This window comes from Lissotriton vulgaris, chromosome 10 (genome assembly GCF_964263255.1).
Source record: "Lissotriton vulgaris chromosome 10, aLisVul1.2, whole genome shotgun sequence".
Classification (NCBI taxonomy): domain Eukaryota; kingdom Metazoa; phylum Chordata; class Amphibia; order Caudata; family Salamandridae; genus Lissotriton; species Lissotriton vulgaris.
The window spans coordinates 541,322,585-541,346,541 of NC_141698.1; positions in this window are offsets into that span (position 1 = coordinate 541,322,585).

A 23,957-nucleotide genomic window follows, 5' to 3' on the forward strand; every position below is an offset into this window, starting at 1 on the left:
TCTGAAACTATCCTCTTTCTGGAGGTTTGTAAAGCAATTTTATAACATATAAATCATCTCACTTTTGATTCCCCTTTTTGTCTAAAGGTAGATTAATGAAAATATAGCACATAATGCATGACACACCTCTTTTTTTAGATAAGAACTTGTGTCATTCTGGGAAAGCCTAAAACCTCAATCGAGGTATCTCTGTGAAATTTGACTAAAAGGTGTCATCAACCCTAGGGTGATAAGGTTTTTTTTTCATTTTGCAGTAAGCGCAAGTTGATTACATTGCTAATATGTAAACCTTTGTAATCTGCTTGCACCTGTCACAGATGAAAAACAGGAAGGAAGGCAGACAGTAATCCTGAGATGAAGTGCAAATTGCAGATACATTGTGATTTGATTTGGACTCTGTGGGCCATGTTTACCAGGGAGAACCACACAAAATTCGACCATACAGAGAATCCGCAAAATCTACATGCTTCTCTGGTTCACCTGCAGAGCAGACATAGCCTGATTATGCTTTGCAAGTGGATTGAGCAAGTTTGTATTCTGTTTATATTTTTTGCTCATTATTATTTTTAATCACCTCTGTGGACTAATTAGAGTAAGGGTGGGATTTATGCAAATTTCCCATGGATTCGATTGCTATGTATGAGTGAAATAGAATGGGAATTTGTGATTTCAGGCAAACATTTAAAAGAGTACAACATGCATACTTCAAAGTTAATCACATTATTTTAATCCATACTTTTTCATTGCTTAGAATAACAGATTAACAAAAACATACCAATCCCCTGTGACTCTAGTCTCTACAGATTTGCGCGGTGTGACTTTTTACATTAACTCAGTATCATCATCAACAATTCATGTGGAACTGCCTGGCAAAAATTAAACCAAAACAAATAAAAAAGTGTTTCTCCCTCTAAGTAATAGTGGCATTGTATGAATGTGCCACTATATGAATGGGTATGTAGTGAATTTTAATATTCAGGTTTATGACTTCTATGATACACAAAGAGGATTGCAACTACTGCATCTATTTTCTAATTGTCTTGCCTATTGCCTTGTCTAGAGGTCCGGGAAAAGGTTTAAAATAATACTATATAGCAGAAGTGAGGTTACGTCTCTGCATTACCTCCAAAGACAGGTATTTGCAGAACTACCTGTAAAATTACCTGCAGTATCAATGTTACTGCTGGTCTCTGTATATGTTTTTTGCATTTTTGTTTCAATAAGCCATTGGTGGGCCAAGGCTATTAATAGTATATCTATGAAACAATAACATCTGCAACCCTTGGCTTCCCCTTTGGTACACCAAAAACTCCACTTACGACCCTTGTTTACAGAAATCATGAAGGCAGCGGCTGGGACATTAAGTTAATAGGGTTCTGAGAGACCTGTTTATAGCCTGCTGTTTTCACTTCGTGTCCTTAGTGTAGTGCCTGAGCAGAAAATAAGAGGATGTTAACGGCCAAGTGTGGAAGAAGGCGTAAATCATGTGCTGTTATTTGTGATGTTGAGTGTGGTGTCCTACCTGCTACCCCAACCATTTTAGTGAACAGATATCCATGTTTAGCTCTTTGGAAAATGTACAATTTGGATAATTGTTTATTATGGATCTTCTTCTCAGTTCTAAACATTAGAAATTCTTCCATGCAGTAAGAGTAAACCCACAGCATATGTAGGGACATATTCTCAAGGACTTATCGCCAAGTTAGCAGCAATTTATTGCAGCCAAAGTCACAATAAATGTATTGTCCCATTCTCAAGCTGGTGCTAACATCTGATATCACCAGTTTCCCTGCGATAGCAGCCGCAAAAAACCTCGCCACACATGACACTGGCAACTATCGCTAATAAGATGCAGAGTAGGCGTTCCCGTGCAAAAAGCAGCGACAGCACCACTTCACAACATTCTCAACGACCAGCCAGATCGGCGATAAGATCACAAAACAGGCGATAAGGCACGTTAGCAGCAGGAATTTAACAACCTGCTCTTACCTGGTGTAAAGTCAGACAAGAACCTGCACTATAACAAGCATTTGCAATGCAATAGGTCGCGCAGTAGTTAGAGTTTGAGCCATTGCCATGGTAAATGGCAATGCCTTTTATTTATGTATTGGTTTATAAAACGTAAATAAAAGGCATTGCCAATTACAATGCCAATGGCTCAAACTCTAACAACTGCAAGACCTATTGCATTGCAAATGCTTGTTTTATAGTGTTTTGTGGTCCGCTAGCCGCCTAGAAAAACACATGTGTGCGTTCAAGGCGCGCTTTCCCCAGTTTGTCTCTGCTGTGGCAGACAAAAAGGTGCCAAGAGCGTCCATTTTACTGTGCGACGATTCTGTCTATTTTCCCTCTTTGGTTGTAAACTTTATTTACAGCCTGCGAAAATAGAGTGCATCTGAAGTGATCACCTTTGGGCACCAGTGCACATTTGCCATTAAATTAGCCACGCTAGACACAAGTCCGGGCGCACGTCCTCTGAGCATCTTACAAATCCTGTCCGTGCGGGTCTGGTGGTGGCTTGCCGTGGACTGTGGACCTGAGATAAAGGCTGCTTTCTATCCTGATCTACTCACAGGAGTGCAGCTTCACAGGGGTGTTACACCCTCGTAAAAATGTCTTGTGTGGTAAATAGCTGTGTACAAGTGCTTTCATTCTGGTTCTGTGAAGTCTGTAGGATATCACCTGGATTTTGACATGCCCACGCAAACAAAAACACAGTCTCGTCTGTGGTCTTCACAAATGTTTATTGGTTGGCAAAATATTGTGTTTTAAGTGCCCATAAGACTCTACACTCCTGCCCTTAAGCCCCACTCATGCCCTGCTTCTCATTTAATGTATATTTTAAAGATATGCCCGCGTCATCTCTGCCCCTCGAGCTCCTGTGCACATTCCATCTCCCGGGCCTGCCCCGTCATAACTTTTAAGTTCCATCAAAGCTGCTCCCTGGAAAGATGGGATAAATTACCTGGCTTGTACTAGCGAGTATAGTATCAGTCCACAAGTGACGACGCATCGGTCGGCGGTAGCTCACATTCTGAAAGCACGTCCATGGTGACTGCTAAGTGCTAATCGCCAGAGTGCGAGAGACCCTCCTGATTATTGTACAGCCGATTTTGCATTTTTAAATAGTGTGCACATGAGTCTTTCTTTCTGGATTTAGACCAGTTAAGATATTTTCAATAAAGTTTAAGAAAAAAAAAGTCTGAAGTTAAGTTTTTGTTTTGTCTTTATGCGGAACTAAACGTCCGTACCCAATCGGAACTAATCGTTCCGAAAGCACGTCATTTATTGTGTTGTGTGTACGTTCTGCAAGTAGGTTACAGTATATGTCCTAACAGGTAACAGCCCATAATTTTCCTTAAAGGGTAACAGCCCCAAGGTTTGACAGCCAGTACGAGAGAGCGTATTTCGGCACTGCTTGCTAGATTTTTCACTTTTTTATAGGTTTACATTGTTAAACCTATAAATAAGTTCCTCATGCTGCAGTTGCTGTGTTTACTCGACAGGTTCTTAACGATGAGAACCTGGCAACCCACATTTTCCAGACGGATGGCTCTTTGTGTTCAACAGGAAGCTAGGCAATCTGTGTTGGGATGGGGGCGGGGCCGCAAAAAATACAGGAAGCTGACGGGAGCGCTCCTGTGCCCGTCGGAAGATTTGCGTGGGGAGAGCCCCGCCTGTTGGCGACCGCTGGCTGCCGAGGGAGAGAGGGACATGCAAAAACAACCCGGTGAGTGGGGGGGGGATGTATGTGCGTGTGTGTGTGGTTATGTGTGTGTGTGTGTGTGGTTGTGTGTGTGTGTGTGGTTGTGTGTGTGTGTGTGGTTGTGTGTGTGTGTGGTTGTGTGTGTGGTTGTGTGTGTGGTTGTGTGTGTGTGGTTGTGTGTGTGTGTGTGTGGTTGTGTGGGTGTGGTTGGGTGTGGTTGTGTGTGTGTGTGGGGTTGTGTGTGTGGTTGGATGTATGACATTACAACGCATACTTTTACTCCGCATACCATTACAACGCGGTATTCACAACGCATACCATTACAACGCATAGCGCTTTGGGGTGCTGGATAGTGGTAAGTATAATTTACTATTCTAACTCCAGTCCCCGTGGACCCTAGGGAAGGTGTTGGATAGTAAATTAAACTTACCTCTTATCCTAGAGCGCCCCCCAGCGTAATGCGTTGTAATGGTATGCGTTGTAATGCCTGCGTTGTAGTGGTAGTGCGTTGTAAAAAATGCGTTGTAACAGGTGCATACCGTGTGGTTGTGTGTGTGTGGTTGGGTGGTTGGGTGTGTGGGTGTTGTGTGTGTGTGTGTGGGTGTTTGGGTGTTTGGGTGTTGTTGTGTGTGTGTGTGTGTGGTTGTGTGTGTGTGTGGTTGTGTGTGTGGTTGTGTGTGTGTGGTTGTGTGTGTGTGGTTGGGTGGTTGTGTGTGTGTAGTTGGGTGTGTGGGTGTGGTTGTGTGTGTGGTTGGGTGTGGTTGGGTGTGTGGTTGTGTGTGGTTGTGTGTGGTTGGGTGTGGTTGGGTGTGGTTGGGTGTGGTTGGGTGTGATTGGGTGTGTGGTTTTGTGTGGTTGTGTGTGTGGTTGTGTGTGTGGTTGTGGTTGTGTGGTTGGGTGTGGTTGTGTGTGTGTGTTGTGGTTGTGTGTGTGGTTGTGTGTGTGGTTGTGTATACGATTGTGTGTGTATGGTTGTGTGTGTGTGTGGTTGTGGTTGTGTGTGTGTGTGTGGTTGTGTGTGTGTGGTTGTGGTTGTGTGTGTGGTTGTGGGTGTGGTTGTGTGTGGTTGGGTGTGATTGTGTGTGTGTGTCTGTGGTTGTGTTTGTGTGTGGTTGTGTGTTTGATTGTGTGGTTGTGTGTGGGATTGTGGTTGTGTATGTGGTGTGTGTGTGGTTGTGTGTGTGGTTATGGTTGTGTGTGTGGTTGTGTGTGTGGTTGGGGTTGTGTGCGTATGGTTGGGGTTGTGTGTGGTTGTGTGTATGGTTGTGTGGTTGTGTGTATGTGTGTGGTTGTGTGTGTCATTGTGGTTGTCTGTGTGTTGGATAGCGAATGGTACTGAGCACTAGAGTCAGGCCTCCGGGAGAGGCAGATTACACATTTGTGGTCAAATACAGAACACCACCGACACAATACACAACAACACCACACTAGAAGGGTATAACCATTTGAATTTTTTATATAGAGGACGTTACTTTAGGACTGGTAGGGTACACTCGAGGATCAGGGATTAACTGTCTTGGGGGGGTGGTGGTTGGTCCTCAGGGGAGAAGTAAGTAGGAGGGCTGATTCTCTGGGAATACTCACAGCTGTTTATCCAGTCTCTAGTCCGGCTCTTAATCTCCTGAGCCTCGGGTGGGGGGACTTGGGGAGGACCACTGCGGGTCAGATTCAGGAGCTGCTCCCACCCAGAGGTCGGGGGAGGGCTCGTGGGTCAGGAGCCGGTGTAGAAATGCTGCTGGGCTGTAGTCCTGTTCTGACGTCACCCCCTGGCAGGGAATGAGGCCTTGGTGCGCACCGGCAGGTGCGGGTCCTTAAACTGAGGTGTCCTCTCCGGGTATTTTCACGTCCACGTCGGTGGATGTCCGCAGCGGCGCGCCCTACGTGCACTCTACGGCGACCGGAGCACGGGACGTACTCTCACGGCTACCGGAGTACGGGCGTATTATTATTATTTATTTATTTATTATTTAGAAGTTTTCTATAGCGCTAACAAGACCCGAAGGTAGCAGAGCGCTTTACAATAGAGGGAATGAAAAGAGAACAACATGACACAAATCCAATAAAGCGATCAGCGAGCGACAATTTGGAATGCGGAAAAGTTCGGACAGCAGGACTTCTTGGTAGCAGGATTCAATGTTACTGCATGGGTTCAGGGGACGCTTGCTGATCCAGGTTACCCGCAACCAAGGGAACGGATCAGGCACAAGGATTTGAGTTGGCTCTTGAATTCTGAATAGGACGGTATAGTTCTGATGTGCGGGGGGATGGCGTTCCATATTTTGGGAGCATTACCTGAGAACGAGCAGTCCGCAGTTCTCTTCTTTCTGGTTTTTGGTAGGATGAGCAGCAGGGAGTTGGAGCTTCTCAAGCTTCTGGCTTGGCCTGCTTTTTTGAGCTTGTTTGCCAAGTATTCCGGTTTGCTGGTGTGGAGGGCCTTGTGGGTGAGGCAGGCCGTTCTGAAGGTGCTCCGCATTTCCGCAGGGAGCCATTCGAGTTCTTTGAGTGCCGGGGAGATGTGGTCAGATTTTTTGCAGCCTGTGATCATTCTCGCTGCCGCATGAAGTGTTGTTTTTAGAGGGGCCAGGTGCGATTTGGGGATGCCTGTTAGGATTGAGTTCCCATAGTCCAGTCTTGATAGAACTAGAGATTGCGTGGCTAGTTTGAGGTCCTTGTTGGGAATGTAAGGTTTGATTTTGTTCAGAAGTCTGAGGTTGAGAAATGCGCTTTTCGCCGAGTTCTTAATGTGGTTTGTCAGGGTTAGTTTGGGGTCTAGGGTGAAGCCCAGGGATTTGACGGAGTCGGCTAGCGTGAGGTTGCCTTTGAGAGCATCGATCGATTTTAGCCACTCGGTGATTTGAGGGTTGTCTTCTTTGTTTGAGATGAGGAGTGTTTCTGTCTTGTCGGGGTTGAGTTTCAGGTGATTCTTTGTCAGCCAGTCTTGAACTTCATTTAGGACATCGTTAAGTCTGTGGATGTCTTTAAGAGAAGAGGTTTCCAGGTAAATCTGCGTGTCATCCGCGTAGAGGTGGAAGTGGATGTTGGCGTTCCTGAGTAATTTGGCGAGCGGTTCCATGTAGATGTTAAAGAGCTGAGGAGAGAGCACTGATCCTTGCGGGACACCCTTGTTGACCTGCTGGGTTTCGGAGGGGAAGTTCTTCATTTTTATTGTTTGCGTACGGTTATGTAGGAAGGAGGAGTACCACTTGAGAACTACATCGCCGAGGCCGGCTCTTTCTTGCAGGGTCATGATGAGGAGCTTGTGGTCCACCGTGTCGAACGCTGCGGAGAGATCAAGGAGTATGAGGAGGCAGCACTTGTCAGCGTCAAGAGAACCATGAATGTCGTCTATGATGTTCAGCATCGCGGTTTCTGTGCTGCGGCCTTGTCTAAAGCCGGATTGGAGGGGGTCCAGGAGGTTGATGTGGTCCAGATGTTGCGTCAGTTGCAGGAGTACGCAGCGTTCAAGTGTTTTTGAAAGCAAAGGGAGGTTGGATATCGGTCTAAAATTGTTCAAGTCACTTGAGTCAAGACCGGGTTTTTTCAGCAGAGGAGTGACTTGCCCCATTTTTAGACAATCGGGGACCACTCCGCTTTGTAAGGAGCTGTTTATGATTCTTCCCCAGATGGGTGCTAAGGTAAGCTTCATTTTTTTGATTAAAGAGGGGGAAAAGGATCTGAGACGTGTGCTGATGGTTTGGAGGTCGAGATCAGCGAGATTATCTCAGTTTCCTGGACGGGGCGAAAGCTTAGCCAGGGGGAAGGAAAGGAGTTGGTTGGGATTGCCAATGGGAAGGCCGGGTTACTCTTCTGGAGGTGCGGGTTGTTGATGTCTAGAGACAGTTCGATTTTTAAGACCTTATCGTTGAAGAAGTTGGCGAAGTTATCACAGAGTTCTTTGGATGCCTGCAGGGTTGAGGGCCGGGGTTTGGATGTTTGTTGTCTGATTATGTTGTAGAGCTCTTTGGGTCTGTTTTTGGATTTGACCAGTGCCTCACGGAAGAAGCTGGATTTTTTGTTTTTGATGTGGTTGTTGTACTTCCTGCGGGCAGATTTTAGTTGGAGGCGGAGAATGGCGGTAGGGTTGTTTCTCCACTTTCTTTCTTTGGCTCTCAAGTTTCTTCTTTCTGCGTTGAGGTCCGCAGTGAACCAGGTTCTAGATGGAGTGGCTCGGCTTCTTTTGAGCTTTAGAGGAGCAAGATTGTCGAGTATGGAGACTAACCCCGCGTTGTAGTGGTCGACGAGATCATTGGTCGAGAGGTGCAGTGTGTTATTTGGAAGAAGTGAACTTAGCTGACCTACCAGGATATCTTGGGGTACTTGGGAGAGGTTTCTTGACCATTTGGGGGGGGTCTTGCATAGGTTTAAGCGAGATGATGGGGTGATTGATATGAAATAGGATCATGTGGTGATCTGACCAATCAACGGGTAGTATGTGGTTGACGGTGATAGAATTCTTTTGGGCAATGATGGCATCCAGTGTGGCTCCTTTGTAATGAGTCTCCTCGGTACAGTGTTGGGTGAGGTTGTTATCATCAAGGAGGCTAGATAGCGATCTGATTAGAGGGTTATGGGTCTCATTCCATCGGAGGTTCAGATCACCAAGAATTAGGATTTTGGAATCGCCAAGTGCGTCTTGAGCAATCAGGTTTGATAGTTGTTCTCCAAACTCATTATTTCTGCCCGGGGGTGATAGAGTAGGTGGCACAGTAGAGAGTCGTTGTCTTTTGTCTTGATGACGGTGGATAGACATTCAAACGAGTTGTACTCGAAGGAGGAGGTTTCTGTGATGCTCCAGCTATCCTTGTGGATGATAGCGACCCCACCTCCTCGTTGTTGTTTGATCCTGTCTTTGGAGATGAGGGAGAAACCGGGTGGAACCAGCATATCTAGGCAGGGGGGGGGATGTCTTATTAAGCCAGGTCTCCGTGAGGAACGCAACATCAATGTCATGAGTGAGGATGGCTTCAGCTAAGTCTGTTGCATGTAGTGAGGCCGATCTGCAATTGATTAGGAGGCAGTTGGTGAATTTCTCCTGATTGCTGGTGGTTCTATCTTTAGTCTCTCTGGGTATAGCGGTGAGGACTGGTAGTCTCTGTTGTTTGACGATGGGTAGAACTTTCCGGTGACCTGTGATAACTTGGATTTTGGATTTAGGTGAATCAGCAATGGGGGAGTCGTAGGTGGCGGCTAGTAAGGCTGCTTCCCTGTCTGACATGGGAGCTTCTGCTCTAAGCGGCCTGGAGGTTAGGTGTTTAGAGCCCGCTGAGGTGGGAGAAGAAATGGAGAACACGGGTCTGGTGCAGGGGGCTCTTGTTGTTTCGGGTTTTTTAGAATCGGAACACTGGACCTTGGGGAGGGGATCGAGAGGCTGGGCACTGAGGGCTTTTAAGGGCCCTTGGGAGATGATGGTATTGGCGTGCAGGGGGGTCTGGGGAGAGTGTTTATGGGGGTTACAGGCTATACCGAGGTTAGAGAGGATTTCTGATAAACCTAGGGTGATAGTGTCGACCTGATTTTCCAGGGCTGCGAGCCGTTTTGTTATGGACTCAAGGGAGGGGATGTGGGCAACCGGGGTGGGGCCAAGTGTGGTAGGGTTTGCGAGGGAGGGTTGGGCGATAGGGGTCAGGGAGAGGGACAATTGTCCACGGCAATGCCCGGCTCGAGCCGCGACACCGTCAGCAGGGCTCGAGTCAGGGACAATTTTGAGCTTCACTGAGGGACGGGAGCTGCGACTGCGTCTGCAGGACTCCAAGGGGGTTAGTCAGCACCCTTTCTATTCCGGAGAGCCGCGTTCGTCTCCGCAGGACTCGGTGGGCTCTTCTTGGGCACGCGACCCCCTTCTCTTTCAATCCCAGGATCCAACTGCCGCAAAAACCCCACTCGCCCGCCTAGTGATTATTTTCAAAAATCCCCCTCATGTTCACACCTCCTTTTGAGGGGGGCTCCGGCCATCTGGTGTCCAACTCCCCTTTGAAGTCGGGATGTGGGCGTTCCTACTGGCCAGCAGGGATCGAGGTCCGGCCTGGCCAGAGGGCAAGCGTGACTTCTCCGCCCCTTCCTCCTGGTAACAAGATGGCCCCCGTCACAGTTGGCCGGGGGGGATGGGGGCTTTGAGGGCAGAGCATGGGTTGGCCTGGCTTTCTATCTGCGGGCCTGGGCCTAAGCTTTGTACTCCGGGGGAGAAGGGTGGGGGCTGTGCGAGGGTGGCTGTTTGGGTTCAGGGAATTGGGGGGATGTAGCGGGGGACAGCAAACAGGGTTGCTTTGGTGGGGGCCTCGCTCCTGGTGGGGGCCTTGCTCAGGTGACGGTGGGGGCCCTGGGTGTATGGGTGTGTATGCCAAGGCGGCCAGGTCTAACAGTGTGTGATTGTGGTTGTGTGTGGTTGTGGTTGTGTGGTTGTGTGTGTGTGATTGTGGTTGTGTGTGTGTGGTTGTGTGTGTGGTTTTGCATGTGGTTGTGTTTGTGTGCGTGTGTAGTTGTGTTTGTGTTTGCGTGTGGGTGTGGTTGTGGTTGTGTGTGTGGTTGTGGTTGTGTGTGTGTGTGTGGTTGTGTGTGTGGTTGTGGCTGTGTGTGTGGGGTTGAGTGTGGGGGTTTGTGAGTGTGGGGGGTTGTGAGTGTGGGGGATTGTGAGTGTGGGGGGTTGTGAGTGTGGGGGGTTGTGAGTGAGGGGTTGTGAGTGTGGGGGGTTGTGAGTGTGGGGTTGAGTGTGGGGTTGTGCGTGTGGTTGTGGTTGTGTGTTTGACAGTAATACTAAAAGCATCTCAAAATAAAGGAACACAAACATCGAGTTTGGAGAAAGAGAAAGCACGTTGTATGTCAAACGGGTGCAGCAAAGCATTAACACAACAACAAAACAAGATCACTTAGCGAAGACTGAGTGCTGATAATGGATACACAAAGCCCATCCTTTTAGGAGTTCTATTGCAGCCAATGTGCACTCAAACCTGCCCCCTCCTTTTGAGTTGCACCCCATATTTTATGAGTTATAACTGCTGCACCCACCATAGCGCTTTGAGATCTAAAGCGCTACATCGGTCTAATCGACTAACCAGTAGCCAACATGCTGTGCTTTTATAGAGAATGTGCCAAAGGTTTCCAGCTTCCTCATCATGTCCTCATGAAAGCGCCAATGAAAGGACTCCCTGAATGGTGCAATGGACATGAAGCAGCCACTGCGATCAGAAATAAACACTGTGAACGTTGTCCAGTTTCACTGCAACATTTCCTTAATGTTCCTTAAGTCACAAAACACTAATACTAAAAGCATCTCAAAATAAAAGAACACAAACATCGAGTTTGTGGAAAGAGAAAGCACGTTGTAAGTCAAACGGGCGCAGCAAAGCATTAACACAACAACAAAATAAGATCACTTAGCAGAAGCGCTCCTTCTACATATAATAAGCCAGAGAGTGGAAATAAAAAGAAAACACGCGAGTGGTGCGCGCCAAAGTGGCTGCCGTGAGACGCGCTCTGTGGTGAGGGAGGGGGGGGCGAGCAAGACAGAGAGGGAGAGCGAGGGGTGGGTGGAGGAGCATGCTGTAAGGCTTAATGAGCCATGAAAGAAAGGCAGATGGCGGCTGCGCGCATGCACGCTCGCGTGAACACAAGCGCTAGGCCAGCCAGCAGCACTTTGAAAGCTCACCTACTAAAGTCTCTCCGAACAGTGCATGCGCTGGCTCAGCAAGACCTAAAAAGGGAGATCGAAAATTACCATCATGTTACTGTCCAATATCATTGCTCGACTCCACAGTAAAGATCTTGGGAAATGTAATATTAAATACATTGGAAGATTGGGCAGAGGCAAACTCCGTTTTATCAACAACACAATAAGGTTTTTCGCTCTGGCTTAGGAACGGTGGAACAAACATTGAATCTCACTCTTATCACAGGCAAGTATGTCAAAGCCAGGTGAGGTGCTCTACATGTGGCTGTTATGGACCTCTCCTGTGCTTCTGACTTGGTTGACTGGGATTTGTTGTGGGAAATGATGGCCAAAGCAGGTATTGAGGCCCCCCTGTTAGACCTCGTAAACTGTTTACATTAGGACTCTACTGCAAAAGTAAGAACAGAGATGGTACAGCCCCTATCAAAATTACAAGAGGGGTCAGGCAAGGCTGTATTTTGTTCCCCCTTTTCTATTTTTATATTATATTAACTCTTTGCATGAAGTACTAAGTTCTCATAGTAAGGAAAATACCCAAAATTGGTTCAAAATCAGTACCGGCTTTGCTATACGCTGGCAACGCGGTTCTTTTAGCTTTAACCACAAACCTGCTTCAAAATCTATAAAACGGATTTCCCGATTTTATGACCAGTCTGAATTGAAAAGTGAACCAACAAAAATCATTTGTGATGATATGTGGGCTAACAAATACTAAATATATAAGCTTGTTTATAGGGGGGATCCCCCAACTGAAAAGGTACTTTTTTAATTATCTTGGAGTTTTAATAGAGGCAAACAGTTCATTGGACAAAATATTAACTCAGAGAGTGCAGGAAATCGGGGTGACGTGATTTAGCTTGTAAATTTGCTAAAAGATTGGGCCATAGACCCATTAATGAGATCCAACCATAAAAAACCAAAGTCTATTGGTGGCCTTATACAGAGCTGGAATTTGGGGTTATGCTGCCCCTGGGAAGCTACAGATAGCCAAAAATAGTTTTTTTATGTAGGCTGTTAGCTATCCCAAAATCTACCTCACACCTCATCCCCCACCTAGCACCGGGCATAGACTTTGTGGAGGATCACATTAAAATTGCCCCGCTATTATTGTGGTTGAAGCTATGGCACAACCCTAGGCAGAATTCTCCAGGCAGGTGCTAATGGACTATCTCAGTCTAGAAAATATGTTGGCCAGCCCATGGTTAACACAAATCAAAGATACCTTTCACACTTAGGGTCTTAGTCAACAGTTTGATACACCAGAAATTATTGCTGCTAAGTCTAAATAAATAGTTAAACAGGGTGCTGAAACATAGAGAGGACATGAGACTAGGAAAAACACTTGACATGAATTAAGTTACTAGGTATCTGGAAACTGTTACAACCTTAGGTGGAGAACCTTATTTATCCTGGGTTGTAAATCCTGAGCACAGATTTTATTTGACTAGGTTAAGATTGAATACGATTAATTTTTTGTCGCTTTTCCTGTAGTCGGGACATGGTTTAAATTTCTTCTGTGCTGCGCTTGTGATGGCACATCTGCTCAATCAACTGCACGTTTTTGTTTACTGTTTTGCTCCCTCATTTGAAAATTGCACTGCTGTTTTGATTTACATTGTTGTTGCTTTTAAGTTAAAGAAAAAAATATGCCTTTTATCTCGTTGGATGCAGTATAAGTGATGATAATTATTTTTACATGATGAAGAGTATTTGTTTTTTTTTAACTGTATTTTAACTCTTTTATTCTGTACTTTTATTGCTTCTCTAACTGGCCGAATAAAGATTATTATGATTGTGACTAACCATGAACTGCTTTCTTCAGGGGTGCGTGACTAGCAGCGCAAGATGGCGGACACAATTTGCTAATGCTCCTATGCCATCATGACCTGGCACCATCTTGCCACCAATAAAGAAGGCTTCTGGGTTATTGGTGTGAATCTGAGGCATTCACACCGTGCCTTGACACCAAGACCGCATTTATCAAACTCATCCACCAGACAGACTGCTTCTGAAGCTGGGCCCACTCAACACAGGTGGTGGCCTAGAGGGAAGATGGCTGCCAGGCAGAGTCTTGGGCTCTGGTTTAAGGAGTGGCCTGCAAAATGCTCCTTGTCGGCCCCTCATGTCGAACTATGTGGGGTGCCAGAATGGTGGCCTCACTAGCAGGAAGGCTTATTGTAGTCAGCCAGATTAGATGGCCCAGACACTGGCCCTCACACTATCACCCCCTACCATGTAGACCAAGTTTGCAACTGTGAGAAGACAGTGGATCTGCCCCATGAGCTGGGGGAGACAGGCAATCCATTGGTGTGTCAGCAGGAGAGCATGTCAGAGAGCGCCGTTGGTAAGATCTATGCCCTGAAAAGGCGACCTTCAGGAGTGGTGCCCTGAATGCATTGCAAGTAGACCCTGTGAGAACTGGAGGAGCTGCTGGCGTTCAAAAGAATCAACGAAGAACTATCTGAAAGTGGCAAAGGAATAATAATGAGAGGCACGTGGATTGTAATGCCCAGGACCCTGAGAAGAAGGACAGTGGAGCTATCACACGAATCACATCGGGCATGGTAGCTACAAAGAAGATGTTGCGGGAAAAGGTGTGGTTCCCAGGACTAGACAGCATGGTGGAAGTGATAGTGACACACTGTCATGTCTGCCAAATAACGGGGCCGCCGTCTAAACCAGAACCACTGCAAATGTCCCCGCTACCAACAGCGGTGTGGACGGAGCTGGCGGCAGATTTCTACGGCCCCCTGGAAACAGGAAGCTACCTGCTGGTGATCATAGATGAGTATTCAAGGTTCCCCATAGTGAGACCTGTATCATCAACTTCAGCTAGCGTGACACTACCAGTGCTAGACGATGTCCTGGCCGCATGAGGCTCACCCCAAACACTTAAAACAGATAATGGTCCACCATTCTCAGGGGAAGAGTTCAAGAAATGTATGGCATACCTGGGAATAAACCACAGGCGAATAACACCACTGTGGCCGCAAGCTAACGGAATGGCGGAGCGGTTCATGGGGACTATCAAAAAGGCAGTACAAAGGGCAAAATTGACACAGATATCGATTGGCCAATCCCTATGTCAAGTTCTAAGGGACTATCGAAATACCCCTCACAGCTCCACGGGAAGGTGCCCCGCTGAGCTGGTGCTAGGGCGAGTAAGCAGAACAAGACTGCCGCAAATCAAAGGAGAGAAGGCAGAACATAAAGACATTGCCAGAAGAGACAAGGAACAGAAAGAAAAGATGAAGAGATACGCCGACCAAAGAAGGCACGCAGTAACTGCCAAAATAGAGGAAGGAAACATGGTGCTCGTGAGGCAGCGGCAAGCAAGGAAGTCAGAATGCGCCTTCTCCAAAGACCCGCTGAAGGTAACAAAAATAAATGGACCAATGATCACTGCATCAGCAGGTCAGCGCCATGTCACGAGAAACAGTTCTCACTTCAAAGAACTGAGAACAAAAGAAGAAGACGGGCCGAAACAAGAGCAGACAGAGGACGTGACACAGGCGGAGCAACCAACAGAGGCCGGAGACCAGCGACCAAGAAGGGAATGTAAAAAGACAAAAAGACTGATTGAAGAGATGTAAGGAGGCGGAGATGCAGGAATAGTCGTGCAAGAGATGTCTCTCTCTCTCTCTCTCTCTCTCTCTGTCTCTCTCTCTCTCTCCGTCACGAGACACAGAGCTAAGGACAAGCAAATTTTGTTTACGAGAAAGGGGGAGATGTTGTGCCCTGAAGGTGGCACTAGGACCCTGCAAGGCAAGGCAAGGGTCGGGGACAAGGGACACCGGACACCACATCCGGTCAGGGGAGGGATCAGGGGGACACTCTGGGTCAGGACCTCGGGGCGAGAGGTCGCAGATAAGGAACACTGTATGACCTATGACAAAATCTGCAAATAAAGATACCTGTATATCACCACGACGCCTGGTGTGTGTTCTGTGGGTTCGGGAACACGACATGCTGCTCTCACTGTCCCGAGTGCAGAACAAACTATAAACTACATTTGGGTAGCCTGATACATATGTTTATTTGGTGTTGTGTTCCCCTTTTTGTGGTAACATTCACTGTGATGTGGATTATCTGGAATACTTTTTTAGTTGTTTCAGTATTTCACACTCGTTATGGTGACATGCTACAGTTGAGGATAGAGGTCTGGAATGGTGTAGGGGGAGTTGGAAGGTTGCTTCATTGAGTATAGTTTTGTTATTTGAAGCAGAAGTTATAGTATAGTGTTGGACTGGGTAGTAGAGAATTTTGATTGTTATAATGCAGGCTACAACGGGCTCTCATAATACCAGCAAGACTTGGAACTTTAATGCTCTCTTCGACCAGGCCAACCTGTGTGCCACCATTTTGTAGGTTAAAAATAACTCCCCTGAGAATTTGGTATGGCAAGAAACATGTTTGTTAGGCAATAGGTGTGACTTTCTGAGTCACCACATATATAACAGATCGCATCAGGCTGGGGTTGTCACAGTCTTACAGGGGGTTGGCAATTCTTCTCCAGCAATCCTTCCCTCTTGTGGTCATTAAGACTCAAACCCATGATACAGGTTGGTACGTGCTGGTTAAGGGCGCTCTGGACGAGACTCCTTGATTGATCCATTAGAGGTAGTAGCCGCCTTTAGCAGCTACTACAAAGAACTTTACTGTAGGCGTGCCCTCTTGAAGGAGTTGCATCCCATCACAAGAGCGCTAGCCATGTGATCCCTCGCCATTGAGCTTGACTTCCCACTTACGGTGGAGGCGATCCAAATGGCTTTTGGAAATTCCCATTCTCGGAAAACCCGAAGTCTGAATGTCTTAACTGTAGAGTATTTATTTTTACTGTACTCCTCGTTGGTTATGTCCCACCTTCCCTAAATTTATATGATGAAATTAGTTATACTGGTACTTTCACTAGAGAACTAACATCCCCCACAATAACTACCATTCTCAAACCGAATGAATCTCCTATAGCAGTGCTTCCTATTAGCCGATATTCCTGCTCAATGCCTAATTCCTACTTCTCAGCAAGATCCTAGCCTCCCGTCTGACCAGGGCTGTTAGACTGACATCTTTTGCATGGTTTCTCCAGTCTTTTTGCCTCTAACCTCCTTTTTTTGACTGTGCTGCATTTTGCTTTTGCTGGTAATCGAACTCTGGGCCCTTTACCACGGATGATGACCAGTGCTAAAGTGCAAGTGCTACCTGTCTAAAATGTAATGATATTTGGTTCCTCCATGATTGGCCTATTTGATTTACCTGTATGATCCTAGTACAGTAAACTGTGTTTGCCCAGGGCCTATAAATCAAATGCTACTATAGTTGAGCAGCACTGATTGTACCACCAACATGAGTAGCCCTGCAAGCATGCCTCTGGACTGCCACCACAGTGTCTGTGTGCAGTTTTAAACTGCCATTTCGACCTAGCAAGTACACCCACTTGCCAGGCCCAAACCTTCCCTTTTATTACATGTAAGGCATCTCTAAGGTAGCCCCATGGGCAGAGTGCATTGTATTTAAAAGGTAGGACATGTACTGTTGTGTTTTACGTGTCTTGGTAATGAAATACTTCTAATTTCGTTTGTCACTACAGCAAGGCCTTTATTTCCCATATGTTCTCATTGGAGTTGCCTTGTAACTTCTTACAAGTGCATCTGCCAGCTGGGAGCTGGTACAAAATTGGAGTTTGGTTTCTCTGGACTCACAATTTAAAAACACATCTTTTTGTGAAGTTGGTTTCTAAATTGCAGGTCTGAAAATGCCATTTGAAGAAGCTTGGCTTTTTCTTACTTTAACCATTCTGTGCTTCTGCCTGTCTCTTAATATAAGTCTGATTCAGGATGACAGTGGGTTATTTGTGCATTCACTCTAAACAGTCACACAAACGGATCTGAGGTGTGCCCTGCATACCCTGATGACACGCCACCCGGCTGATGGGACTTCCTGAGCTAGAGTGGTCGGAGGGGTTGACACTGACACCTGAATAGGGCTGTGCCTGTCATCAAAGTAGTGTGTCTGTGGTCAGTGCAAGGAAGGGTAAAGTCTTGTGCACTACAAAGACTTTTCTTTGAAATTTACCTACTTCAAAGACTGAAATAGGTATAAGTGCTGTACCTCTGGCATCATATACTCAGAACACTTCTGGGTTGAGGATATTCTGGCAGAAAGAAGAATTGGATAGCTGTCCGGAGGACTGACACTTTGATGTTTGCTTTTCTATGTTGGCCTGTTGCTTGCTGCTTATGTCCTGGAAATGAAAGAACTGGACTTTGCTTTCTGTATCCTGCTTCCAAGGTGTTCCAAGGGCTTAAGTTGAGCTTGCCTCCTGTTAAGAAATCTCAGGGCCATCAAAGACCTCTCATGCAAGAACTAAGCCCCTCTGCCGAGGAGTCCTACTTGCCAAGTTGTCCCAATTTCAGTCCCTGGGCTGTTGGAAGTAAGATTGGGGTGCTACTAAGCAGAAACCAAGGCATTGGCACCAATCAACTTTGAAACCTAATGCCGTGCTGGCACCAGAGCCGTGATTCAGCTCAACACACCAATCGCGATTTGCACCACAGGCTCAGACTATGACTCAGTGCCTCCAAAGCTCTGCCACTACACAACGCTCTAGCCAGGCACCACCAAAGTCTGTGGCACTCTTCTCTAACTCAAACACCTGTGGCTTGGTCCGACTCAAATGACCCCAGAAATTGAAGCCTCGCTGTTTGACTCTCAACATCTCATTTACACTGCTCCACAGTGAAGAACCGAGGTACCACAATGTCACCTCCCCTGCAGTAGTAAGGAACTGACACACCACCTACCCTGCCAGGCAGAGGGAACCAACGCATCACCTACACTGCAACAGTAAGGAACAAATGCCTCACTAGCCTCTGCGACATGTCACCTCCTCTGTGTTTTGCATCGTCTTTGTTTTTCATGATGCCTCTAAGGTTCTGTATTGGGGTCTGCCCGACTCTGTAACCGGCCCTTGCTCCATTAAGGTCGGACTGACTTTCTGGTTTCGTTGATGTCGACCATGACCAAATAGCCTCTGTTGGAGCTATTGTTGATTTCGAAGAGCTATACTCAATGTAATCTTTAAAAAGTGATATATTGATTTGTGCATGTTGTATTTTTGTCATTTTGTTCTTTTTTGACTCAGATAGATATTGGCTACTTTTCTAAACTGGTGTGAAGCCCCTTTTGTGGTGTTTTCCCTGTGTCACTGTTAGTGTGTGTGTGTGTGTATATATATGTATCTCAAAATGGCGGCGCCCTAATCGCATCATCCAGCAAGCAATTCCGGTGAGTACCCATGCCAACTCCGGAGGAAGGGTCTACTCACTGGTTCTTTACTCCTACAACAGGCCCTTTAGAAGCGCTGTCCCAGGATAAGAGTTCCAGTTCCTGTGACTGCGATGCTTGACCCTAAAATGTCAGTTCTCAACCTATGCCTACTCAGTCAATAACACTGACCAATCTCCTTCACGTCTTCCAACTCCTCCATTGTGTCTCTCTGAACCCGCATGCACAGTCACGCAACACAGCACTTGTCATCCCCCCATATCTCTGATTCCTGTACCCAGGATGATGACCTCCACTCAGCTTTAATTCTCCCTAGGACTAAGCTCAGACTCCCTCTATGGGATTGCAATCATTCCTGTTCCATAGCAACTTCCCCAAGGCCTCCCAGATCGACCATACAACCACGCTGTACCAGCAACTGAGTACCCATTACTCCCACATAGCAGACACGCTCCAGCCTCTCATCAACAACCCGCCATTCCTTATTACCACTCCCTTGCTCCCCAGCTAACCCCTTCCGAGGATTTGAACTCCAGCATCTAGTGGCTCAATTGATGCAATTCTGACTCCGCCACTTGTCACTAGTGTGATGCCTATCCCTAGACTGCACTCAACTGCACCTCAGCCCATCGCCACAGACGTACCAGCCCCTCCAAATTGTCGAACTCGCTCTCTCAGATCAGAATAGAATAGATGATTCTGTTCACACCCCAACAGGCGGAGCTGAACTTGAAAGAGCTACCCCCAATCAGACATAATGCCTTTTACCACACCAACCAACCTCAGCTCCCTATCTCTTAATCTCCTTAAACCTCATGGCCCGAACTCCTTCGCCATTATTTTCCCACAACCTCTCCCCTAAAGCCAGAAGAAACTTAAAACACAAATTGATCAAACAACACCCAGAAACACTCCTCGCGGACATTTACCACTGCTCCTCCAGGGGCCAAAAGATAATGGATCTCATTTTCCACACAGACAGACAGGAAAATTGGAACTCCTGTCTCAGATTGAATCTCCACATTTCCAAAACCAACAACACCCCCCATAGCTGCAAACTTATGTTCTCATCCCCTAATCGCCCTTTGCGCAGCGGCAACACCTCGGTGACCATCTACCCCAGTAGCACAGTCTTGATCCAAGCCAACAACGACAACCTAGAGGCATTAGTCTCCCTCTTCCCCTCGCTACACAACGCCCACTCTCACACTCGCCTCCCCCGACCAACTCACTCCCTATCCTTGGACAGCTCGAACTGCCATGCGATTCCGGAATACAATCCCACACATGTCGCCAATAACGACATCCTCTCTCCCCTTGACACCTGCCCCCACTCCATCCCCTTCGCTCCCAAAATGTACAGTTCTTACCCCCACCTTTATACTAGCCAGTGGCATGACACTTTGGAGGTTCTCCAACCCCAGACCGGCCGTTGCCTAACCCCTTCAACCTCACAATGCCACCTCCAACTAGTAATCACCAACCCTAACCCCCTAGCTATGACTCCCCGCACCCTCCCTCCACCCACATACAAGAGAACGGCAACACCACGGCACAATTCTTCGCTTCCCCCTCCCATGGCCACCCACAGTGAAAACATGGACATCACCGACACCATAATGCAGCTCGACTCAGACAAGTTCTCCCCCTACTGGGAGTGCCCCGCCCAGTCCCCCCTGGGAAGACGACACAGTGTGTCGCTCTACTAGAAAGCCAACCACAAACTATAATCCTGGGCCTCCAAGATATCCGATTGAACCTCAACACACTTCGAGAGCTCAGCCCTTGCCCGCACCCATCCCACGCTATCTCCAGCTCTAGTCATCAAAGGCCCACTAACGTTCAGGAATGCAATTGGAACTCAACCTGTCTCCCAAACCAGACACAGAGACCCAAAAGATCTAGACCTGCAATGTCCACAAGTGAAGTGATGGAGCTTGCCTCCTCGTATGACACTGCCTCCTCTCTCTCCCCTAAAGCCAAGACCCAAGTCATCTAAGGATTTAGAAGAGACCACTCCCCTCCCAGAGACCCAAGACCCCCATCCTTCCTCACAAACATCCCCAGGGCCCCCTTAATGAAGAAACTAAAAAATGGGCTGTCTTCCACCAAGTGCATGCTCATAAATTGCAGTTCAGCCTCCAAACATGCAACAGAGCTGGCTGAAACCATCCTTACTCCTGACATTGACATCACCTTCATCACTGAGTCATGGCTTAATGAGTACTCCTCCCCATTCATGGACATGCTTGTACCCCCAGGTTTTGCAATCAGCAATAAATACAGAAAAGACCAGCGAGGTGGGGGTGTAGCTATCATACACAAGACCAACATTTCTGAGACGGAAACCGACACCTTCAACTACAACACCTTAGAATGTCTAACCGCTAACATCAAGACAAGAGATAACAAACCACTACTCTGCCACCTCCTCTACCACCCGCATGGCCACACCGCCGCATTCGGGGAACATTTATCCAACCTGATAACCCACTGCTCACTCTGTGACAACACCAACTTAATTCTAGGTGACCTCAACCTTCACTGGAATAACGAAAATAACCGGCTGATCCAAACCCTGAATGAGCTTCTACACAACAATAACCTCACCAAACACTACGCAGAGGAAACCCAAAATGGAGGATCTACCCTTAATGCCATTATTGCCTATCCAGACTCAGTCACCATCGACCATATCCTGCCCGTTGACTGGTCCGACCACCACATCATCTTATTCAACATCAACCAAGTACTCCTAGCCCAGCCCCTCACATGGGACTCCCCTCAATGGGTGAGAAATCTAACTCGGATCCCCCTGGCAGACTTGGAAGTCATGATAAGCTCTCTCCTTCCCATCCCCACAGAGGATCACACCACAGCAGAACTCATCTCCCACTACAACTCAACTATGACTGACATTCTAAATGAAATAGTGCCTTTGAAACAAAAAAGAGTCAGAAGCACCCCTTTCAGATCCTGGTTTAACACGGACATAAACTCTGAAAGAAGGCAACTAAGAGCAGCTGAAAGACTCTGGCGGACCAACCCATCCCTAATCCTCCGAGACCAACTCAAAGCAATTCGCGGGATGTAAAAAAAACACATCAAGAATGAAAAGACATTTCTTTTGCAACGCTTTGGACAATGCTAAAACAGGCCTAAGAAGCTCTTCAAGCTCATTCGCCAACAAACTTCCAAACCCCCTGTACCCTCTGTTCTGGCCTCCAAAGACCTGTGTGAGAACTTCGCTAACTTCTTCAACAACAAAATCTCCAAGATTGAGCTCTCCCGAGATGTCAACCGCAGTCCCCCACATAAGAGTGCATCCCTAGGGCCAGGAGCAACCACTCAAAAGCTCCCACCAATACACTGGAAAGTCCTCAACCCCATCTCCTAAGCAGAGATAGCCAAAATGATCTCCAACTCCAAACTCTCCTCTCACACCTCCGATCCTATACTGGTCCAGTTAGCAAAAAAGGTCAATCTCTCCCTAGCCCCGCTCTGGACCAAGATCATTAACAGCTCCCTTACAGCCGGAGTCATACCGGACTGCCTCAAAGTTGGCCAAGTCACGCCACTAATGAAAAAAACGGGCTTAGACACTAATGATTTGAACAACTTCTGACCCATCTCCAATCTTCCTCTCCTATCCAAAATCCTGGAAAGGTGTGTTCTCCTTCAATTGACTAAACACATAGACAGCAACGATGTCTTAGACACCCACCAATCAGGCTCCAGAAAAGGATGCAGCACAGAGACAGCGATCCTCAATGTCATCGACGATTTACACAAATCACTCGATGCAGGTCAATGCTCCCTACTCATTCTCCTGGACATATCGGCTTCCATCGACACGGTGGACCATAACCTACTCATCAAGGTACTTCATGATAGGGTAGGGGCAGAAGAGGTGGTCCTAAAGTGGTTCTCCTCCTTTCTCCAGAACAGCAGCCAAAAAATAAAGATTAGAAACTTTTCATCTGACTTCCACCCTGTCAGCAGAGGCGACCCCCAAGGATCAGTTCTATCACCTCAACTGTTCAACATCTACATGGAGCCCCTCACCACCATACTCAAAAAGTCGTACATCCCCTTCCACCTCTATGCGGACTACACCAAGATCTACCTTGAAACATCCTCCGTTGATGATATTCACAGACTCAATGACACTGTAAGAGTACTTCAACACTGGCTATCACAAAACCACCTGAAACTCAATAAAGACAAAACGGAAATCCTCCTAATCTCCAACAAAGAGAACCCCCAAATCACAGAATGGCTAAAAGCAATCAACGCTCTAAACAACAATCTCACCCTGGCAGATTCCGTAAAATCACTCGGAATAACCCTTGACCCCAAACTTGACATGACCAAACGCATTTCGAACACCGCCAAGAGCACCTTCCTTAACCTGAAGCTTCTTAACAAAAGTAAACACTTCATCCCGCCTAACGACCTCAAACAAGCCCCTCAATCCCTGGTGCTGTCCAGACTAGACTACGGGATGGCTTCCCTCACAGGTACAGCAAAATCCTACCTAGCCCCCCTCAGATCTAAGCTCAACGCAGCAGCCAGAATGGTCACGGAGTGAAGAGGTTTGATCACAACTCGCCCGCACTCAGAGAGCAAAAATGGCTCCCAATTGAAATGCGTGCTAATTTCAGAACAGCCTGCCTCACGCACTAAGCCCTTCACACAGGGAAACCCGCCTACCTGGCTACCAAACTCAAAAAGGCCGGTCAGACAAGTAGCCTCAGAAGTTCCAACACTCTACTCCTCATCCGCAGAAAATCCGCAAACAAAAAAATGCTTCTCGATCCTTCTCTGGAAATGCCCCCAAAATCTGGAACTCCATCCCAGTTCATATCCGGACTACCCTCTCTTTTTTGCAATTCAAAAGACAACTCAAAGACTACTTCCCTAACCGTTCTCTTCCAAATGGATAGCTGCTGCCGAAAAGCCTAAACCTGCACTTTGCAGGACATAATCACTGCCCCACCAAGACGTGTACTTCTTCCCCTCTTTGCATGTACTCATTACTGTGACTCTCTGTGTCTTCCTTTCCTGTCTTATTCACAGTGAGACTTCCAATTGCGCCTTGAATCAATGTGTGTACGACCGTCTAAATTTGTTGCTTTAATCCATGTTGTGAAGCGCTCCGATACCTTTGGGTCTGGCTAGCGCTATACAAAGCTCTACAATAAACAAATAAATAAATATATATGTACACAAATACTTTTCATATTGCCTCTGGGATAAGCCTGACTGCTCTGTGCCAAGCTACCAAGGGGGTGAGCAGTGATT